The sequence below is a fragment of the Sebastes fasciatus genome, chromosome 22 (genome assembly GCF_043250625.1).
Source record: "Sebastes fasciatus isolate fSebFas1 chromosome 22, fSebFas1.pri, whole genome shotgun sequence".
Lineage (NCBI taxonomy): Eukaryota > Metazoa > Chordata > Actinopteri > Perciformes > Sebastidae > Sebastes > Sebastes fasciatus.
In genome coordinates this window covers 6,555,192-6,579,874 of record NC_133816.1, presented here as the reverse complement: position 1 = coordinate 6,579,874, position 24,683 = coordinate 6,555,192, and the positions used below count along the sequence as shown (strand labels likewise).

General features: G+C 39.0%; 1 long non-coding RNA gene across 1 annotated transcript; it reads right to left on the bottom strand.

Annotated features, from left to right (window-relative positions):
• Window positions 1-608: 608 nt before the first annotated feature.
• On the bottom strand, window positions 609-1,648 carry LOC141761152 (uncharacterized). Its single transcript, XR_012592537.1, has 3 exons — window positions 1,304-1,648; window positions 1,030-1,130; window positions 609-882 (listed from the first exon to the last, which is right to left on the bottom strand). It is a non-coding gene; the product is annotated as an uncharacterized LOC141761152 (long non-coding RNA).
• Between the last annotated feature and the right edge of the window lie 23,035 nt (window positions 1,649-24,683).

The following is a 24,683-nucleotide window of genomic DNA, read 5'->3' as shown; positions in this document are numbered from 1 at the left end:
AAAAGAGGAGGAAAAGAGAGGAAAAGAAAGAAAAAGAGAGAAAGAGAGAAGAAAACACAATTCTGTAGCTCTTATTTTCACCCACATGGTGTTTTGAAGTCTTTATACACCATAGTATTTTTGTTAAAGAATAAAAACATTATTTTTTGTGCTTTTCGGGGGGAAGAATACATGTCCACTTGAGAGGCAGTTCGAATCTCGTCTCTGGCAGGGTCGAAGTTTATAATATGCAGTAAAAAATAGTTTGTGTTGCTCGTGTAAACTTGAATTGACTCAAGATATAATTTTAATGCAAGACTTGTGCACTGCAACTAATACATTAATATTGAAAATCGTTCAGGTTTCCTTATACAGTCATATAACTGGTAGATTACTACAGATAACAAATATACAAAACATTATCATCATCCATGATGATGTTTTGCATTATTATTATTGCATACATCCTCCTTATGACTGATTAATGAACTGTTAGGCAAGATAGGTCAAAATGTTAGTAGAATAAATCATAATGTACTGGAGAATAGTTGAGCAATATTGGGATGGACTTGCTGTGTGTAATTAATTAAAAAAATAACCATAGGAATACACATGAATTGAGACAGTAATGATATTAAAGCTTTAACTTTATTGTCTTTGGGCCTGGAACACGTGAAACAACAAGAACAAATCATTTGAAGAAGATAATACTATTCTTAATGTTTGTCATTGGGTCTGATTCCCTGCAACATCAGACAGAATGATTTACAGCACACAGATTCACCAGAAACTCCTTCAGCTCAGACTCCAGCGGGGCCTCCGGCAGTGACCAGCCCACTGTAGATTGCTGGGCCCTCTGTCAACGTCCAGCAGGTTTTGCTACAGGGCCACAATTGTGCTTCCCTTATAAAAAAACATGAAAAGAACAACAGAGACTGAATATTTATTCACACAACAGGCTTATGTGAGTAATTAATGAAATGAAAACAACAACATTGTCTTATTCTTTTTGGACTAAGCATGGTATTCCAAATTACAGATATTACTAACCTGCTGGTTGCTGAGAGTCATGGAGGTCTGTGTCCTCAGTTCTACCAGGTGCTCTGCAGGGCTGTCAACCCGATCCATACCTGGCACACCATGCCCGTCCCCTAAACATACAATTTGTCATCAGTAAGCAAATAAACAGGATAAACTGCTGTGAAATTACACTACATGTAACATATAGTGTCTTAATGTCCGTATGCTGTCTGTTGTATGTTAAATAGATTCGACCCAACTGTTACTATTGCTTTATTGTGAGGTTTATGTAAACATTACTTACCAACTGTATTTCTGCCACCTGAGACACCAGGTGAGGATTCAGACTGGACTGCAGGCTGAGCTTCTGGGGCAGAGGATACAGGATGACCGACAGCCTGGAGAAGTCAAAACAGACATTGAAATAAAACTTATATGTAGAAACAATTTCACACATATGATAATTATGTTTCTTTTACCTTGAAAAACCTTGCAAACTACAGTCATGTTTATATAACTTTAGTATGAACATTTAATATAACGTTTATGATCATATAATCATGAATCATGAACATTAATATAACACAGCAGTTATCTGACTGTTACCTGTCTGAGCTAAAAACAGTGACTGTGATAGTAAACTTTGTTTCACAACGCTAAGAAGCTAAACAGCAGCAGTCATACTGTATATGTATATATAGCTTTAGTATTAACATAACGTTTATGATCATATAATCATTAATATAACACCACAGTTATCTTACAGTTACCTGTCTGAGCTAAAAGAAGGGACTGTGTTAGTTTAACAACGCTGAGGAGCTCATACAGTAGGAGTAACGTTACCTCTATGTAACTGTAACTGTAACTGTAACGTAGCCTCAGCATAATGATCAGAGCTCTGAACAGATTATAAAGTGATTGGTAACTTATTCACCAAGTCTAGCTAACATAATTAAAGCCAGGTGAGCTCAGACAGAGTAACATTACAAACCTATTCATTGATTTCACAGCGACTCTTAATCAGCCCACATTAAAAAACGCCAGAAAGCTAAAACACGTTTAATCCGTATTGTCTAAGAGAACCCAATATCAATGTTACGTAATGTTAATAATGGCATTTACCTGTCTGTAGCTGAATAGGCGTTTCTGCGACGACGGCAGTGAATAGTTCAAAAGTCCCTCCTCCGCATCGCGTCCGCTGGGACGGCTGTGATTGGCTATTCAAAAATGGATGACGTGGCGGAGATCAGCCACACGATTCGTTGCCTGAAAATGGAATCCAGAGCTCCGATTGGCTGTATCCGCGGTGAAAATGGATGACGTCGGTATTGAAAATGGATGACGTCGGCAGTGAAAATGGAAAGCCGCCACATGATTTGTCGAGAGAAAATGGAAATCCTGGAAGCTGATTCGTCGGCAGACCCACTCTAACCCTCTCCCGCTGCCGCTACAGCCGCCCCAGTTACCCCGTTAGAGTTGTCTACCTGTGATCGGATCACCCAAGACTCATGTTAATGCCAGGTCTGAACAGGGCCTTGGTCTCTCTCACTATTATTGACCTGATAATGTTGTGCTTTTGTATTATAATTCTTTTTTCTGTTCATGTGTCCAAAAAGACTTATTACATTCACCATGGGAGGTTCATACCTATTACAGACACAGTATCTTTGCATTTGAGTGGTGTTAACAGGCTATTATGATGTTTACACAAATACAGTCAGACCAAATGTTTGGACTGCATCTAATCAACAATGACCAATTATTACTGCCATTCCAGCTACCATTCTGTTATGATGTCAAAGAGGCTAATGGTTCTCTAATGCTGATTAAACTTCAAATATAGATCAGTTTAGCACATGTAAGCAATCATCTTAGGGGCATCAGGGGCCCTAATATAAAACGGCAGCCAAGCATGAATAATCAATTTGCCCAAAATTCCACAGGAAAAGAATCAGGCATCACACTGGCACACTTGATTTCACATATTCATTGCCTCAACAGTGACCTCTTATTTCACTACCAGTGTCAGGCTTAGAGATGGAGAACAGAATTTCAACAATAGCGGCAGGTTTTTCTTCTCTTAGAGGGTATACAACTTCTGAATCATAATTGCTTAATCCTATATAATTACATATAGCACAATCTGATATGTGTTGTATCCATTAAAAGAGATTCCATTAAAAAAATAATCCATATAATCCCTTGTAATTTTGTCTTTATATCACATTATTGTGAATGTGCTTAAGGAAACTGGCTGATGTAGTTTCCATATTTGTATAACTTTGAAACATCCAGATAATAAATGACTTCTTTAATCAGAAGTTAGCTCTGAATACTAAGCCAACCACACATAGATTTTCATCCGGTGAAAAAACACTGGGTACATTTTAAGCACCACAAGACAAAGATACAAAGTATCTCTGAACAGTTAAGCTAATATCATCTAATGTTAATGACCTTTATTTCAAAGCGGTACGACTGCATACCCAAGAGCCAGTGGATTTAAACTTTAATATCTATGAATAATTAAAGCTCTGGGAAAAGACCATTTAGCTGGCCAATAAAGATGAAGGGAACTGCCATGTTAAATGTTGAAATTCTGAATAGGCCTAGAATAGCCCTCATTTGGAAATTATTACATTACACTGATTCACTTTTTGGTCAATAAGGTTAAAAGCCATCAGACCCACTAAGTAATGGGAAAAAACAAAGAGTAGAGTATCTAAATACTGCATGCACAACATGCTATTTCCAACTGTAAGCCACCTGCCCTAACTAATAATATTTATTTAGCTCATGAGCTTGTAGGGGTTTGTTTGAGCTTTATAGAGCCTCTGTAGTACCAACAGGATTACAGAGCTCCAGAATGAGACCGAGCCTGAAAGGCTATGCCTTTGCTGAGCAAGCTATCTCCGCAACTACAGAAGCCAAGCGTGTAAGAATGTCTGTGTGTGTGTGTCTCTGTGTGTGTGTGTGTGTGTGTGTGTGTGTGTGTGTGTGTGTGCGTGTGTGTGTGTGTGTGTGTGTGTGTGCGTGCGTGCGTGCGTGTGTGCGTGTGTGCGTGTGCACTTCAGTCTGACTGGAGGAGAAGGATCATTGTGATAACTATAGCTTTGGCAGAGTAAAGCCACACATTTGAAAAGACTAAATAGTGAGAGATAAATTAAATCGCCTCGTCATCGAGCGTTGATGCCAAGTGCCATTACACACAGCGGGAGGAGAGAATGATAGGTCTTAAAGAAAACAAGTAGCATCCACACTTTTGGCTTAATGTGAGTACTCCAAGTCATCATCTTTGCAAGCATTAATGACATTTGCCATCACTACTGGGCAAAAACTTCATTACACGGGCATATATCCATAAAGACTCAAAACTAGGGCCGCTGGGTAAACAAGGCTGGCTCTTTTTCCAATAGAATCCATAATGAGTATTTTCAAAGTCATCTACTTTTGCTAGATACATTAAAACAAAATAACAGAGAAAAACTACCTCATTTATGTTGTCAGATTCCAAGATGTTATAGCAAAAAAAACTAGTTGAATCTAGTAAACTTTGGCCTCCAGCAGAACCTACAGCATCATGCTGATGGGCAGAAAAAGGGTAACGGTATTGGTCAACACAAAGGGGGTACTGACCTACACCAGGCTTAGTTCTGTCATGGCAAACACTCCCTGCTTTTCTCAGTCTCTTGCTGCCATCTCCGGCCCTGCTCTGTCCTTCAGGCTGACGGAGAGGGCAAACGGACTGAACTCGGGTCGTCTGCATGATGGATGGGTTTGGGCATGTCGGGTGTTGGGCCGTAAGACGTCGTGCTCCAGATAAATGCCTGCGCTTAAGGTTTTAAAGAGCATTCTCTTCTCCTAATAAAGATGTCTATCATCTGTGAATAAGTAACCTTGTCGACCCGCCAAGTCGGCACTGAGCAAGGGGTGGAGGGCGAGATCAGCAACCCGCAAATCAATCACGCATAAACAACGCGACAAGATGAACTCGCCTATGATAACAATTCCAAGAGAATATTGCAGCATAAAAATGGATAATGAAAGCCAAGAAGCCATGCCAGTAATAGCATCAAGCTAATAAAAGAGATAAGCAATCAAATGGGAAGCTGACTTGCGGTAAAGGGAACAATATCAGTTCTCATTCTTTCTGATGGCACAGGGGGGAGGGGGGCTTTTCATAGCTGGAGTAACCCAGATTACAAGAAAGTCTTTTCAAAATATCATCAAACTTTAAAGTAGAAACTAATTAAAACCCAATAACATTGAGACAAAGAGGCCTTGGCTAACAGACATGGCAAAGTTGAAGCCTCAGACGTTGCTACAATGTGTTGATAGTATTTATTAATATGTGGAAAGCCTTTTCAATAATATGTACGACATGCGCTTTAAAAGGAGGTGTCTGATTGCAATGTCTGTTTTGTTTGTCATGATTTGGAAAAGTGCATACATAATTCCCAATTTGTTCCTGTCATGGTTAGACTTCAATTCCTTGAGGATATACATAATACCTCATATTTTGTGACAAGAAAATACATGGACATGTAATGCATCTACGTACACATATCTAAATACCAGAAATCATATAAATGTGGTAAATGGTTCCCCATTTCCTTCTCCTTTTGTTAGGTAAACTCACAAACTATGCTGGAAAAAAAGACAACCCCTGAAATGAAGGATAATCCTATCATTCGCAATACTATCAAAATCTGACAAGATACGACGAAATATCTAGGGAAAAACCTCCCATCACATGCATTAATACCACTGACTAAGAATAAAGAGTTCGCCCAGGGAGTTTGAAATAGTGATTCTGATATATGGCATGCAAAAGGGATCAGGCTTGTTGGGGATTTATACCAGGACAATACACAGTTGTCCTTCCAGCAACTTCAACAAAAATTTTACACCTGATCAGAACCTTTTTTTTTTAGGTACCTTCAAGTCCGTGACTTTATTCAATCAAAGGTGAAAAACCTCCCCACAGACCCTCCCTTTTTTAGCGACAGATTTATTTGTATTGAAGCGAAGAGATACAAAACTTTGTCTTTCACATTCCTACTCGCTGTTCTATTCCGTAGATCCCTCAGATATACGCAAGGTCATATAGAAATGGGAGCGTGATCTTGGTGATGAATATATTGAGGATGACTGGCATGAAGCAATAGTTTCTGCAAAAAACACTTATCTACAACCAAATGAGAGCAACTCAATATAAATTTTAATTAATTTAATATTTTTATTTTTTTAAATGTTTTATTAACTGAGAATGTAAATGGCACAGCGTTGTATAATTTCAAATGTAATGGTGAAAATCCACATTATAAATATGGTAACTTAGGGAAATGTACTGCACAACTGGTTATATTCCCTCAGTTTAGTAGGATTTTGAGCCAACACTCTGCACAGACATGCCTTACAACAACATTGTGTTTAGTCCATATAGGAGGAGAACAGTCCAAACAAGAAGGGGAGAGAAAGGATCAGAAAAAGGGGGGTGAGCTGACAGAAGAAGAGGGAATTGGCAGAAAGGTACAGGGCAGGAGCTATGCGACTGGAATCCGCGTCATCTTCCTCACTCCATCAACTCCAATACACCCGCTCAGATGATGCATGAAAATCCATTTATGCTACAAGCCGGGAGGGAAGACAACGCAGAAAAAGAGGGAGATAGATACGACGGATGGATGGAAAGATAAATGCATCCCTACTGGTTTTGTACGGCCAAAACCAACGGTACCACTGAGCAACTCAAATTTCACAGCTATTGTCAACATTTCACTTTTGGTTTCTCAATAGTAGATTAATCTGAGACACTCTCAGACTTCATTACAAAATGGGAGTGGCAACTTTTTTTTTTTTTAAGTATTTTTTTCTAACTTCAAATATTGAGTAGAGTAAATGCTTTATAATGTATACCTTATTTGCATAATGAATTAATGATTTTAGATCAAGGTTTGAATGGCTTTAATTTAGTTCTTGAAAACACAAAAGCTTTTGTAAATACAAGCAGAAGGTCAGTTAAATCAAAGATAAAATCAAGCACAATTGACAACTACATACAATGGAGAAAGGAAAATGTAAGCATGAACAGCCTTCTGTGAGAAAGTGGGAAACCAATGGCCTCATGTTAGAAATCTTATTTAATTCAATCATTAATTCATTGCACACATACCCTTAATTATTTTACCTAGCTCTTAATAGCTATTATTTTAACAAAATCCCATGTTCTATAGACACTGGGGGAAAGATTACGTGTGGTGTTGACTGACCTGTCTTCAGTGCTTACACAGTGCCCAGAGGAGTGTGGGCGTGAGAGCAGCTCTTTATAAATTGGACCTTACAACCGATCACAAGGTGCTTGAGTAAAAATTGACTTTTATACACTTACTTGCCGCCATGCCACATTAAGAGATGTATTTACCAGAGCACATTCCATTTATTTTATTAATTCTTAGTGTAGCTAATGAGGTCATTTTTGCCCCTCATCTCCCTCCTCCTGATTGGTCATTGATAGGGTTTTTTCATAGTGTAGATATGTATTTTTCTACAGTTCTTTCAATTTTAATTCAAATACTCACTTTGAAAACCTTATGAAGGAGCTGTCAATTTGCCATTGCACTCTGCATTGAAATTGTCATATTACTTTTAAACGAGAAATCCAGAAACCTACTAGTAGCTGATAATTGCTGTGCACAAGTTTTTAAAAAGGAGTTGTCCTAGCAATTTGCACTCCTATACCTGTGTGTATGTGAAGACTACTTAACCTCAAGTTCAATTAAATTGCTTTGGAATACATTTAAATTTAATGTAAAATTGCAATGCAAATTATATGCAAAAAGACAAGATGATATCGGAATTATAATGGTATCTGCAGATATCCAAATTCAGATATCCGAATCAGGTCGGAACTGAAAAAAAAGTGGATCGTGGATCTCTACTTTTTGGCACATTTCTTCACACTGTCACCTTTTGCACGAGAATCAAATTGGTTCTTTTTGCATTTGGAGAGCCTTATCTACTTCTTTTGTGCAAGCCATTTTTCTATGAAATGGGTCTGTTAATTCTTAGTGTTTCAGCTGTGAAAATATGACCGTTGGCGGTTTATTCCTGATAAATACCTCTAGTGTATAGAGCGTAAGAAATATTTCCTTCAGGAACACTCAAATTCACAAAGAGTATGTCATTTGGGATGTTCTCAAGCTCCCATCTCATTTGTGGACCCAGGTGTTGGACATCCTCTCTAATTGCCCCCCATGGTTTGCCTGTCTATAGCCCACCTGGAATTCAACAAAGCACACCAACAGTTGTGACTGTCATGAAAGCATGTTTGCACACGTCTTGTCATGAAGAACAGATTTGTTTTTTGACAACCCTCAGAATTCTGTCAATGAGCTATATAATTACTTTGAAAACATTATTTTTAGCGCTTCTGTTAGTGAAGAGAGTGACATATACAATGATGTATAAAACATGCATTGTATGTGCTTTGGAACTTCAGCTCTCATTTCTGTGCAAGGGCATTCATGGTTTAAGATTTGCCATAACCCATTTAATGGCGGATATCTTTAATTGGTTGAGACTCACCGATGGCAACATAATGGTTTCAGGAGATGGGAAAGTGCCAACAAACAAGTGTTTGTTTATCAAAACTGGGCCAGTGTGTGATCTGACTGTGTCAAAAGTCCATTTATCTTGCTGAACAAGGTGGCAGAAGCCGGCCAGGATTAAAGAACTGGGTCTCTGGCCGACTCTCACCTTCAGCGCTCTCTCAACTCGGAATGAGAGTGCTCCATCATCCACCGTGCTCTGTGACACTGGCTGGGAACACGGGGGGAAAGAGCAATGGGGTGTCACGCTCACCACAAGCACCTTCCTTGTGGCGCGACCAGGCTTGCTTTGGTTTCACCTCACGCATCAACTGCACATGAACAAAGAGGAAGCACCTTGGTGATCAAGGCCATTACCACTGTCCATAATAAACAAACAAAAGTGTTTTGTGTTTTGTGCATTGCGAAGTTACCAGGAAATTAAATATATGTCCAGGTTTCAGTTTTTTGGCCAAGATATTGGGAAGTTTCATAGTGTGCACCAGCATTACCACTATATAATAGGGCTGTCAAAGTTAACGTGATAAAAACGCTTCAACACAAATTTGTTTTAATGTCACTAATTTCTTTAACACAACTTGCGATTTTTAGGTTGTAGCGGGCTCCATTTTAAAGCTAGAGTGAAGATACTGGCATCATATGAAATTAGAAACCCCAAGGAATCCATTGGTCCATGTCATACTAGCTTGTCGCAAAGAAGGTTAAATAACGCTCCAAACTTACGTTAAATTTTGGTTAGGAAAAACTGGCATGGCCATTTTCAAAGGGGTCCCTTGACCTCAAGATATGTGAATGAAAATGGGTTCTGTTGGTACCCACGAGTCTCCCCTTTACAGACATGCCCACTTTATGATAATCACATGCAGTTTTGGGGCAAATCATAGTCAAGTCAGCACACTGACAGCTGTTGTTGCCTGTTGTGCTCAAGTTTGCTATGATTTAAGCATATTATTTATGCTAAATGCAGTACCTGTGAGGGTTTCTGGACAATATTTGTTATTGTTTTGTGTTAATTGATTTCCAATAATAATATATACATACATTTGCATAAAGCAAGCATATTTGCCACTCCCATGTAGATAAGAGTGTTAAACACTTGACAAATCTCCCTTTAAGGTACATTTTTAACAGATAAAAAATGTATGATTAATTGGCGATTAATCACGATTAACTATGGACAATCATGCGATTAATATCAATTAAATATTTTAATTGATCGACAGCCCTACTATGTACACATTAATAACATAATTTCACTTAGATAACAAGACATTATTGAAACTGGTTTCTGGTTTAGCCTTACAAAAGGCAAGCCTGCTGTTTGACTTTCTCTCCTTCAACTTGTTTTCTAACAAGAAAATGCTTCCTGTTGTTTGCATCACATTCATTTTAATTAGAGATTGTGGGCATCGCAAGACGCACATGCATTTTAATTTAATCTAATTACCTGAAAAGCAGGACTCTATCCATAACTGTCACTTTTTAATCATGAGGTTCTTTACAAGAGCAACAAAATAAGTGAAACTGGAAGAGTTCCTCATGACAGTATCACAACCTTTTGAGCAATATCAATGCTGTTTTGGGGATTAATGAAAGGTATGAACTACACACCGTCCAGTCAGTAAAAACCCTACAATCCCCTTACTATTAATTGCCATGCATAGCCTGCACGCACACACTTTAAGAAACAGAAAAATATGTATCTGGAATGCATGGGGAGTTCTTTCACATTTGCCCCCAAACAGTCATGCTGAAAATCTAAGGCAAATTTTCATTTTACGGCCCGTCAGCTCCCTGATACAGAGCAAATGAATGCAGCAGCAAACAAATCTATCAAATCCTACATCAAAACAACCGTGCTCTCTCTCCCTGTGACTTAAGGACACAGACAGAGCAGAGGAGAGAAGTGAGGGAGGAGATGAAGAAGTGGTAGTGAAAGGAAGGGAGGAATTGTGGACAGTACTGAATATATGACCCAACCTGCTGACTTCAGGAAAGCCCTCAGCAAGGAAGCCCTTTGGCTCCAATCCTGGATAACTGCAAACTCTATTTGACCAGGGAGAGCAAATTAGAGCTCCTAGGATCATGTCCTATACGCCGACACATTCCTCTCTAGTGAGGGAAAACAGTCAACATGAAGGACTAGAAAATGAACAGCCATATACATTGACATTACAAGAAATAAAAAAAATGAAGGACAGTGCCCCAGTCTTATAATTGTCTCATAATTAGGACACCAGTTTGGTTGACACTACATCTGTTGACCCTATGATGTGTGTCTCCCTCCAAGATCCTCCAACATGCTCAAGACACGAAACGTTTATTTTCGATGCAGACTGGGAAAACAAAAGATCTTTCAGAAGCTTTGATGCGTGAAGACAGCAAATGAAAGTACAGGTTGGAACAGCTACAAGTGCACTGACGTATAGGGCAGTATCAGTTCAGTTCAATGCTTCTCCTGAAGCATTATGGTGGGTTGAAAATGTCAATTTCATGCCATATAGACTTTGATTAAAGAGCCTAATGGATACCTGTCTGGAACATGACAGGTTAATCAGTGTCTTTTCATAAAGCTTTTTGTCCATCTCTGCTTGAGCGTTCCTTGCGTTCGAAAGGAATGGCAAGAGGAGAAATGGAAAAGACATGCACAAGATGAGACATAAGACCTTTAATTAGAGACACTTTTGAGTCACTGTCTACCTCAGTGGTTCCACTAAATGCATGCTACATATTGATGCTCTTGAGAATGCTCTGAGGCACTTTGTTCTTGGTCCTCCGAGCATAATGACATAACTGGACCTTTAATTTGAGATGACATTGGTTGATTCAATAATGACAAAAGCAGTTGGATGTAGACATCACACATGTAGAGTCTACAGAGAAATTAAAGCCTACACATGCTCTCCTTTCCGCTCATTAGAGGTGTGGAAATTTCTCGATTCTCAGATGTGGACGTGAACGATTCTTCATCAACGCAGTGACAGGACATAATCGGGAGTTTAATTTACTGCGTTTTACTGTCATTTACTGTGGCACTAGTTTCTCTCTATCATCTTTCTCTCCTCTAATCTCTGTGTGTCACAGAGGGCGAAGCTTACACACACTTTGCATGCGCGGAGACAGCACTCGGCAGTCCGCTAACTTGTTGCTCTTGCTACCAATATTGTTTCAATAATGTTGGGCTGAAAAAAACGTGCATCCAGGTTGAAATTTAACCGTGGCGTTGTTCTGTCGGTGAATGCGGTGACTTAAATCAAGTAAAACTAGAAGAGCTAGGTCCGCTAGCTGCTAGGCTAATTCATGTAGTGTAAAATGCCATAGGCATTCAGGAAGGGCCTTGTCTTAGAGCTACTATGTGAAAACCGTATTTTTGTAGATTACAGCACACTTGTAATACACTGCAGAAGGATTTACGGGTGTTTTTGTAATGTTTATGTACAAATAATGTTTGTACCATATGTAATGTAATGTTTATGTAGGTCACAAAGTACTGGTATTGAAAAGATGCAGCTTTGTATATTACAGTCTGATTTTTGAAAGCACTTTCTAAATAAAAATGGAGTTCATATATATCTGACTGATTGTATTAATTAATGAAAAAGCAGCCATGTGCAGTAATATAGAAAATTGAGGATGCAATACATTGAGATGCATTGAGAATCGTTGACAGGTGAATCTAATCATGAGGCCAGTGAAGATTCACACCTCTATCTCACATCTATAGAAAACACTCATTTTTAAATGTTTGATTTATAATTTAGGGACATTTTTATTGCTAGCACTGATAAGAACTTCTAAAATTAGGGTCTCTCTTCACCTGAGTTTTTATTTTTCCTGCAAGTCACTGCACTTGAAATGATGACTTTGGAGAAATTAATGTGCTGCTGGGTTACTTTCAAAAGGCTCAGAGTACTGTGAGGGGGAGAAATGCAATCAGTCATCAATGGCCATAAATTTCATTGCGGAGTGAAGAGAGACTGGCACATTTGTGCTGACACGGTAAAATAGTTTGACAGAGCGCGGGCTGGTTTTACAGTTATTTTTTCGCAATGAGCTTTTCCATTAGGGAAATATCTACTCTGAGGCTACACCTCCACAGAAGTGCTGAATGTGTGTGTATGTACTGTATGTGTTTATGTGTGTGCATGTGTATAAGGCAGTGGGTACGATGTGTGTTGTCTGAATACATCACAGCAACAAAATAGTAGGTGAGGTCATTTCCAGTTAGACAAGTGCCACTGAAACCATTTAATTTAATAAGCCATAACTTATTGTGTCGCCAGGACATATTACTTAGGAACCTGAGTGATGAATTGCACTTTAAAGGCAAGTAAACGCTATCAGAAACCGTCTTTTTAATGAGCATGTGTACTGAATCACATCACCTGCCAACCTTACAGACACCAATGGAGCTTTGATGCTTATGCCAAACCCTTTGTCAGAGTCACAGGGTGTTATGACAAACAAATCACACTCTGCAAAATAACTGTAAACTGCATCATGGATAATAGACATAATGATAATACAAGCTGGAACGAGTAGAGGGTGAACCAATTCTACCCAATTCTACCCAAGACCAACCTTATTTATGTCATGCCAACGACTGCGTTTTTCAAATAGAAAACCTTCAATGGTAACTGCTTTCTGAGGATTGCAAATGTAGCAAGTGTAAATGCTTTCATGCTATTTTTAATCATGTCCCAAATATGAGCAAAACCAAAATAATTAAAGCAGCAGTGGGTAGAATTGGAGCACATATGATTAAAAAAAAAGTTATTTTTATAAAAATGGTCACTATATCCTGACAGTAGTGCATGAGACGAGTAATCTGGAAAAAATCATGTGCCTCTGTGTCCTCCGCTGCTCCTAATGGCATCTGCAAGATTTCACAGACCGGAGGAAAACAACCAATCAGAGCCGAGCTGGAGCCTGCCATCCAGCTACCATCTATGACAGCCGGCTGTCAATCACTCGCAAACTCGAACGGTCAAACTAGGCAGCGCTGATCAAATATGAATCAATATTCTGTTACTGTAATGCCCATTTCTAACCTCAAATGTTTTCAGAAACATCTTGTAGTGTACTGTTTAGCTGTAAAATGAGAAGGTTTGTGACTCTCACACCACCCTAACCCTTTTGCAAGTCCCCGCCACACTACTCCCAACCCACCCCACGCAAACACACACTTTAATCATTTAGATTCCCATTATCACAGCTTCCTCTTCTCATTACTCAACCTAGTTCTCCTCACTACTGAGCCATGAACCAAAATTAATTCATTACCTTGTCTTCGCCAAAAGATTGCTATCTTAGCTGGATTTGAGTCCTCATTTCAAACTCAAACATTTGACATTTTCTATATTTTCTCACAAAACCCAGATTAATTAGACTAACTTAGATGAAACAGAGAAGAGACAGGGCACAATATAACTGCTCAAGTGAATATGGCAAAAAAGAATAAGACTACAGACTCAATATCACTGAGGCAATTTCATTGAGACAGCAAAGTGTGACTGGGGGGTTCCCATCTACAGCAGGTTGTCAGTCACAGAAACCTGTGCCTAGCGGCTTTGAACACTGTGTGCGACCATGCTCGGCTTGTTCTTTTACTCTCGTCTTCACTCCACCCCTCCCGCCACCTATTTCCCTCCTGCTTCAGCGCATTTCACATCTAAGGGAAAACAAACAAGCAATGTCATTCCTCTATTATTTGCCAGGAAGCCCACTACTCAAGTCTTGACACTTGCATAATGAGAAGTAGATGTACATGCAGCCCCTTCTCAAATGAGAGCTCTATTAAATGATCTGCATCAACAGCCCAAGGAGTTTGATGAGTTTGTTGGATAAGGAAAAATACACAAGGGTAAAATGTATGGACATTTTATCCAGTACAATGGCGAATATGTCCTCTGCAGCTTCATTTTACGAGCTTTTAAAATACTTTTCACATGATGTGTTGACAATCCATTTTTTTAAATGTGGAAGAACTGCATCAGTTGTGCATTTCCTTGCACTTACCTCATTGGCTCCTTGGTTAGCATGCTAGCTACTAGTGATGCGCGGGCCGGCCAACAACCCGCTAAGGTTCGGGTGAGCTTGCTACAAATTTTCACGAGTTCAGGAGGGCACGGACAAAAAGTGACATAGCAAGCATTCTGAGTAAGTTATTAATAACTTACAGAAACACTGCGTGCAATAGTACACCTTCTCTTGCCCCCTCTCCTCCTCTGTCTCTCTCAAACACATATTCAATGCAAACAGCTGTGCTCGAGTCCGCTTGTATCTGTCCTTGTCGTGTCTGACATCAGTCCTGACAACTGTGCTACTATAATGCATAAAGTTGGCAGTTTGCAGGTTGAGTTTGGGTGGTTGATTAAGGCATATTTTTGGTTGGGCGATGTGGATTGACTATCATAATGGGTCGGGTGGTGCCGGTAATAAAAATACATGACCTGTGCATCACTACTAGATACCCTCTTGTCTAACCTTGAAACTGTGGGGAAACAACTTCTCACAAGTAAATTTAAATTCATTCAACTGATGCCCGCTTAAAAACAGTCGTACCCTATCACTGAAATCTCTTTTTTTCTTGAGTGGAAAATTCTGCTGTTTTGGCAAATAAATATAGAAACAGTCCCAGGCGGCTCAACATTGATGCTCTCTGGATAGCAAAAAAAAAAAGGAAAATTAATTGGGAAACTCTGGGCCGGAGTGTGATTGTGACTTTGATCAATGACTGGGGAAACTCATTACCAGCGTAGGCCAGTGCGTGAGGCGGACCCTAATTGTGTGCCAGTCTGTAATTCTGTGCTGTAATTGACAGCTGGATGAAGCAGGTGTGCCCAGTGACACAGTGGCGCGATGAGAGAGACAAAGGAGAAAGGGACAGAGAGATCGCAAGATGGGATGAGGAAACGGGAGTGATAATGGATTATGAAAGGCAAAGGGAGATTCTTACCTTACCTTGGCACAGATATTTAAGGCTCTGGGAGGAGGAGAGAAAGAGGAAGGTCCTAAAAGAGAAGAAGCAGAAAATTAGCAGCGCGTCTAAGTTTTCTCTTTGGTGATAAATATTTGACCTATAAACTTGCGTATTACTAAAATCAGCTACACTTTGGCTAATTTGTGTAGCGGTCGAGTGCTTGATCATTTAGTGTTATATAGCCACAGGCTGAATTGCACTTGTATTAGGGTTGCACATATCCAATGCACCGTATCAGTATCGGCCCGATAATGATCTTAAATGGATGGGGTATCAGCCATTCCATAACCAAGTCACATTAACGATTTCTTTGTCAATGTCATTATAATATTCTGTGTTTCTGCTTTCAGCTAAATCTTTTCAGTAATGGTGGGCCAACACAGTAAGGTATACATATTTTAAATTTGGGGAAAAGTGAGAGCTAGTATTGGATCAGTACTCAGTATCAGTTGATATCCTCAACTAAAGTATCAGAATAGGTATCAGGAGAGAAAAAGTTAGATCAGTGCATCCCTTATTTTTGTTCAAGTTCTTAAGATCCAGATCATTTCATTTGGTTTTACACACACAGGTGACTGTAAAAACATACACTGCTATGCTGTCATACCGCTACTCTGTATCTAGCAACATTGCCATACAGTGTACATCTGCAGATCTCGTCTGCTATTACTTTAGGTGTTGTGGGTTGGCATGTATATAACTGGACTGACAGTGACAGAACAGCTCCCACTTGTGGAGAATCTGCAGCGGGCTAAATGTGACTGAGTCAGATTGTGAGTTGTAAGCCAGTTTCATGAGGTGCTTCGCATTTAATAAAAGGCACAGTCCAAACAAGGCCTGTCTGTTTGCTTGAAGTGATACACCAATTCACGGAGGCTTTTTTTGCCATCTTTTGGCAAGCTCTCATAGGCCGGGGGCAAAGAATGTTGAATTCAATCAAGCACACCATAATTCCTTGCCGTGTATGAGTGGGGCTGACTCACAGGCTTCTAATGGCTGCTCATAATCAAGCACCATGATTAAGCACTTGGGGAAGTGGGCACACACTGAAAATCCTTTGGAGATGTCCTTTCCCTTAGAGCTAAGTACACTCATTACCTTGCGACAGCGGGTACGTGGGTGCTTCATTAGCTTTTACGCCGAGTTGCCTGTATTTGCTCATAGTTTTTCTGATTTCCACAGAGTGAAAAGGCACCGGAAGAGCCCTTGACTGTAACAGTTTGAAGTCTGTATGCTGGCTATGTGGTACCAGGAAAGTCTCAAACTGTAGCAATTGTAAGTTTCATGGTCTCACTCCAAGCAAGAAATGGAAGAGCCTTTTTTTTTTTTTTTTTTACCAAAACCATCCATTTCAGCCCTAATAGTTTTATATAATACACTGTATATGACAACCTCAGTAAAAGCAAACAACCACCCTCCAGCGCTGACATTAGACACTTTAGTGTACTCATAAAACCTTGTATAATCCCACTTTAATTTTCCCTGCAGAAACTATGCAATACATTATTTCCTAAATTCGACTACAATAAGGCAGCACAAATATATCTGACCCAAAACTATTTTTTTTGTGGTGAAAGTATAACATAAAACTTGAAAAAAAAGGTACTTTTGACAGGTCATGGTCAGCCCAAAGTAAACTAAACCTCTCAGGATGCCTTGATTGTAGACTAATTATAATGTTAACCCTGCCGGTAGAGACTTGACTGTGGCTAGAGGCCAGACGGTGGATGACATTCTCCACATGGCGAGCTACATTAGATATCCAGACAGATGCTTCAACCCCACAGACTCATTAGCTAGGGCCATCAAGGTTCTGAACCAGTAACTACAACTTTGACCACAGCCATCTGTATTCTAAAAACACTATATCCGCTTACAGAGCATTATTAAGTCAAATTGACTGTTAATTGACATATTGATATTTTTAATTTCTTCAAAAGAACTTAATATATTACACAAGAAATACAAGCCTGGTAGTATTTCTACTTGTAAAATATATATGATGGATGAGGTCATTTCTAAAAGCATGAATATATCTGACAGCCATTGTTCAGGAGTTACACTTCATAACATCTACACACATTGCTCTGCTCATCAATAAACAAGATCTACAAGAGTTTTGGAAGTATGGTTCTGCAGTTTTCGACATAAACGATGGTAGTTACAATGGGTGTGCAAATTCAGACCTTGCAAATCTGTGCATATGAATGCATACAAACAAACGCTAACACCATTGCCTTGAGGCATAGGGGAAGATGGATTGCCACTAAGTGTTTTCTGAATCATATTACATTCCATAGATTATAACCATTATAGGTAAACCTCCTGGCAAAAAGATTAGTCTAATTAGTCCTCTCTTCAACTATGCTCATCTTTGGTTGGACACATTCATGATGCATTGCCTCTTTAAAATTTAGAGAAGCAAGTGGAATGGCACTTTAATCGAGCGGTTTACATCTTCCAATCTGTTTACCCTTGTCATCATAATGAGACTTGAAATGCTTAAATGGCTCTCGAAACGATTTATTGATGACAATTTGCTTAATATTTGTTGGAGAAAGCTCGGCCACAAAAACACAAGAAATACTCCAGAAACAGCTGAGCTTCTGTAACTCTTCCACATCAAAGACGTCTTCCATCAACTTGGAGCCATTTTTCCTCCTCAAAATATGGATTTGATGATACTCATCTCTCACTCCTAAAATAAGCAGACAGATGCCTGACAAATGTCCTGATATCTATCAAAGCACTATCTCCTTGTCTTGTTTTTTTTCCCTATCCATGCAGCTGTGACAATACATCACCGCCTTTGATCCCAACTGTCTAAATGTCTGCTGAATGTCACACAAGTTTTCACACAGGGTTGTCAGAGTGTGTTGTGTAGTTGTGTGTGTGGTATGTGATGTGTGGGTGTCCGTGTAAAATGCACGCGGATATGTGCAGAGAGCACTACTGTAATTTGTGTTCATGTGGGTGCATGTGTGTACACATCTGAGCACAAGCCTTATCCAGAGAGGGATAAATCCAATCCATTACCTGGCGGGGCTCAGGGCAGCTCAATCGATGGCACTCTCAGTGGCTGCTGATGAACTTCCCTCTCTGACAAGGTGTATCATTCAGACCTGTTGCAGAGCAAGACTCTGTCTGGCATTTCAAAGCACCAATGAAACTGAAGGCCAAAATTTTTTACTTGAGGTAAACTGAGCAGACAGTGTCCACACTACTGAAAGTATGTCCACAACGCATTTGTGCTTCTAAATGATTTCTCCCGCACCAGTAACTTGAATAGCCGCAGGTAGAGCTATGTGTATCTATCATGTCAAATACCTTAGCACAGCCCTCAGCACTACCGAACGCATGTATTATCAATTCATGCATGCGTCGAACATAAACTGTAATTATATTCAATCATACTGAATAAGAAAACACTGAATAACATGCTTCTGGCGTGTCAAATCTGTACTCATCTACAAGCATGTTTTCTTATCGTCTGGCTGCCACTTCCTTTCAATCTGAAAAAAACGAGAAGGATGGAGAGATGGAAGAGCAGTCAGTGTGAAGGAGGAGGAGGAGAAGATCAAATGGCAGGGCGGTTATGAGATGTGTGTCTGATGCCTTTTCAGACTGCGCTGTTTTGGCCGCCGCACCAGTCAATCACGATTACAATGGCGAGGAGAGATGGGAGCAGTGGTGCAGAAAGAGCAGGAGTGATAATTACAATGCAAGGGACAAGATAATGGGAACACGCTGCACTCTCCCAATCATTTCATGTATCAGCTGCCGACTGACCCCCCTCCCACCCCCCCTTAGTGACAACCGGCAATCACAGGTCATATTTGTGAAATCCAAAATGGATTAATTTGATGACAGCAGTGGGGGTTGTGATCCGTCTCTGTGTATGCACGTGTTTGCGTGCACAGTTTTGTCAAATGTCAAAGAATATTTACTTGTACTTTTCCCTGTGAAATAAGCATATGAGCATGACATTATCGTTGTAGGATGAAGAAGAGATGGGCCGTGAGCACTGCACTGTAAGCGGCTTGTTGCATTGATGACACAAGGCATGCCAATCCCTGATCTCAAAAGGATACAAATTTAGGCTTTTACCTCTTCAAAATTGCTAATAATTTAGAGTTTTGTTTTCTATAGGGCTGTCAATCGATTCAAATATTTAAGCGTGATTAATCGCATGATTGTCCATAGTTAATCACGATTGATCACTAATGAATTTCTGAACATTTCTTATCTGTTCAAAATGTACCTTAAAGGGAGATTTGTCAAATATTTAATACTCTTACCAACATGAGAGTGGACAAATATGCTGCTTTATGCAAATGTATGTATATATTTATTATTGGAAATCAATTAACACAAAACAATGACAAATATTGTCCAGAAACCCTCACAGATACTGCATTTAGCATAAAAAAATATGCTCAATCATAACATGGCAAACTGCAGCCCAGCAGGCAACAACAGCTGTCAGTGTGTGAGTGTGCTGACTTGACTATGACTTGCCCCAAAACTGCATGTGATTATCATAAAGTGGGCGTGTCTGTAAAGGGGAGATCTGAATTTTCAGGTCAAGGGACCCCTTTGAAAATGTACATGCCACTTTTTTCTCTGAGCATTATTTAGCCTCCTTTGCAACAAGCTAGTATGACATGGTTGATACCAACATATTCCTTAGATTTTCTAGTTTCATATGATGCCAGTATCTTCACTCTAGCTTACAAACTGAGCCGGCTACAACCTAAAAATCACAAGTTGTGTTAATGCGTTAAAGAAATTAGTGGCGTTAAAACTAATTTGCATTCACGCGTTATCGCATTAACTTTGACAGCCCTAGTTTTCCAGCATTATAAGCTATATACATATAGTTGCATAGTTAAGTATCAAAATAAAAACCTCAAAATCAAATGAAATGCTATAATTTCAACTATAGTGCCTCTAATCTGTGTTTACACAACACTAATTTACAATTCTATCTTCTGCAGCCTGATTAAATGTTATGCATTACTGCCTAAAACCTGGCTCCTATAATGTGTAGTCCTTCACTGTGTTAGGTGCAGTACATGTTATGCCACTGCTCCTCTTAAGTATAGTCAGCTGAGAACATTAATCATAGGATCGTCTAAATTAAATTTACCATAAAGCGTAAAGAGGCTTAATGAAAATTAAGTTGTTTATGATGTGCATGATTACAAGGGTATCTCCTCTTTGCTGGAAGTACTTGGGATGAGCAATGGGATTTGAGCCATTTGGAAAGGGACAACTCTCATCACACAGTTGACGCCCAAAAGCATTCAAGCAAAGTCTATAGGCACAATCAATCATGGCACTGTTACTGGGGGAAATATTTTGTGTATTTACTAGCTCAACATCAAGTGGTAACCTTTAACTGAAGTTGTCTTTTTTATGTGTATACATTTGTTTTATTAAGCCTTTTTAGGATTAAATACATAACGATCATATCACAATTATTTTGGCCAATATAATCACACTCTATGATATATTATATACATAAGCATCTGCCTACCAAGTGCATTGTTAGCAAAAATATTCCCAGTGCTAGTGTAAATAATGCTTTGTGCTTTGACCGTCTAAGAACACCTGCATCACGCTCGATAATTTGCAGCATGCAAAGGAACCACAGAACAAAAAAACACACTGAATACTAAAAGTCTTTGAGAGCATTAATTGTGTCTGCTTGCACAATGTCAATCAACTGATCCTTGCAACCAAAGCTGTTCACACAAATACATGAGGAGTGGATGATGGAGATTACAAATTATATGCATCCATGGTCTGTTTAAACAAGTGTCAAAGATAAGGTTGCTTTTCCTCCTTGGCATCAAATAAATGACAAAGTTGCAAGGCCATTTCATGCTTAGCAAAACTGGGCATACTTTAAAAGACTGAAGGATAGATTACCTTGTTGACCTCATATTCAAGGTGGGACTCTAGCACAATATAATTGCTGTACTGCTTCAAGTTATGCAAATTAATATAATGGTAACCATTCTTAAGTAGAAGACAGCCCAACATGTTTATGGTGTACGCAGAGAACATATGAAACGACACACAAAGCCAACAATATAATTATACAACTGAATGAAATGAATCGATCAAAACTAAAGTCTCATAAACACACCACCCACATGCTCTCTGTGCACACATGGAATTGTGCACAGCTACTGTATGTACAGACAAAAGGAAGGTGGAAGAGAAAGAGACCACACAGTTAAAGCTGCTTGAGGGAAAAGGCAGAGCTAATCCGTGGTTATCAACACTTTTAAGCCTGCAGACTTCAGAGCCATTTGCAAACGCTCCCCTCCATTTCTACTTCGCCTCCCTTTTTACGGGCACGCCAAGATGCTCGTGTTTCCACCTGAATCCGTGACAGACCGCTGCAAGTGGCAGCGCAGTAATGGTTTCCAGGGAGACAGCAAAAGCAACGCTCCTAGATGTACAGGGATACAATGCGTTACAGCCCATTTCTGCTCCCAGGCACAAGCCACTGAGTCCTCTATCCAGCAAGCTTCTACTTGAACCCGTGTTTACCACATCATCTCAGGCAGTAAGAAGTGAGGATGCTGTTCCCACCCCCCGATGAGTGTGTGAGTAATTCAACATATATGGCCATTTTGCAGCCTTTTAACATATTTCAGTTTAGTTGGTATAATGGGATTAGCTCAACATGTCTGCTATAGATGAACAATGAAAAAAGGCAATGTGTAAACTTTAACCAATGCAGAAAATGAATGTAAAAGAGCTTTAAAAAATACTTCAACTCTATATGTGTTAGTGCCATTTAATCACTTGATCTTTATAATTCAATAAAGTAATAATATAATAATGGAACTGCAACGATTAATATATTAGTTGTCAACTATTAAATTAAACGCCAACTATACTGATAATTGATTAATCGGTTTGAGTAATTTTTTAAGTAAAAAAAACTCAATTCTCCGATTCCAGCTTCTTAAATGTTAATATTTCAGTTTTTTTACTCCTATATGACAGTAAACCAAATATCTTTGAGTTGTGAACAAAACAAGACATTTGAGGTCGACATAGTGGGGAAACACTGATCCACATTTTTCACCATTTTCTGACATTTTATAGACCAAACAACTAATCGATTAATCGGAAAAAAATAATCAACTATGAAAATAATTGTTAGTTGCAGCTTAATATTCATTATAAAATAAAAAATAAAATAATTTTGTAAAGGGTCATATAAATTCAAAGAATGTGTAACGTGTAAAATAAAGCATGGTTTAAGTTGCAAAAGAGGGAAACTGTATTTAAATGAAAACATCCATTTCATGTTTTTGTTTCCCTGCCTCAATGTTCTTTAAAAGGTAAGTAAGGCCCACCACTAACCTCAAACGTCAAGCCATGTGATATTTCTTTTTATAGCATCTATGGAATACATTTGTGATAAATAAATATATCAGGTGATTGTGTTTTCATGATCTCCATAAATATATTAAGGGCAATTCACTTAAAACAAAATGGTAAACATTTACATTTTGAAAAAAATGTTAACTTTATAATAAGTAATTTGCCCTATAAAGTAAAAGGAGTATGAGGTAAAAACAAAGATAATGGACACATCTGCGGCTGATATAAAATAAATTATTACAGTGAGACAATGATGCATTCATTTCACTTTGTAACATTCAGCTGCTGACATGGATATTTATAGAAACCTAACTGAATCAATCTAAATGAACCCACAACAATCTCAAGTAGCAGACAAGGCATATCATTAGTCAGAACCGATCAAAAGAAGAATTTGGTGTCAGTCTACCTCAACAACGCAAAATCCTGAACAAACGTACACAGAGCAATCGTCTTCCAAAAGGCATGACAGCTGATGTCATTTTTGCATGAATATTTACAGTTTAATGTTAACTTTGGGGGCTTAGTGATCAAAGCAAAAAAGTATGTGAGCAGTTTGCCAATTTAGTTCTCAAAAACGATCTGCTGGGGTCAAAACACTAACATGCAATCAGCGTGGCCTCTGTGAAAAGCAGGAAGATTATGGAAGGCACAAAGAAAAAACTTTTCTCAGCCAAAGAAAGGATTAAAATTTTAAAATTGCAATTAAAAACACTCAAAAGTCACAGGGAGAAAAAGTTAACAGCAAGCACTTATTAATGAAAGACACATTTCAAGTTCAGTGTTGTCGCTCTCTTGCTCTGTACATTTTTCTATCATTCTAATCCTTGTAATAGCTTTCGGCGTATTATAGAGTCTAAGCTTCCTTCTTGCATGATATTGATTTGTTGCAGGTGAGGAAAGGCGATAGCGGTTTGTTGCAGGTGCAGAGAAACAAACACGCCTGGAGAAGGCAACAAAAACAAACAGAGCAACATCATGTCGTCATCGAATACCATCTAGGTTTTAATTTTACATACAGCGGAGGGGAAAATATCAGGAAATATAACATGAATTATAAGGAGAAGACAGAAAAGAGAAAGATGGGAAGGCATATAGCAAGTGGAGCAAACAAGAAAATTCACATGATGCTGATGATCCCTTCAACCACCAAAGCCATACCATCTCTGCCAGTCTACCCTTTGTACCCTTTGGCCTTATGTGACTAATCTCCATATGTCCTGCTGGTGTGACACAACTCCTCCACTCCCGTACAGCCAGAAAAACAAAAAGTCTGCGGCTATGTTTTTTATTTCCTAAAAGACAGCTCTTCCCTCTCACTCTTGTGCTACGGTTTCTCTGCCCCATGCAGTCATTACAGTGATTTTGTTTCATGCAGGCAAGTGGAAGAGGTTCATAAGTGGAAGTGGTGGAAACTGGCGAGTGGGTTTTGCCAAACAGCCTCAGGCTGGAGTTGAACAAAAACGCAATACTTTAATGCCCCCTAGCGGTGAATTATGATAATGCCACAGGAGACATTTATGTGTCAAATGTTCTACTACAGTACTTTGCAATTTATGGGGCTTTTTTATATTAAAGCTCCATTCGGAATTTGCATGTGCATCTTTTAAAACACCAGGACAATATGTGACTGTTTCAAAAACCTAAATATATTTTGTGATATCTAGCTCCAAAGTATTTTT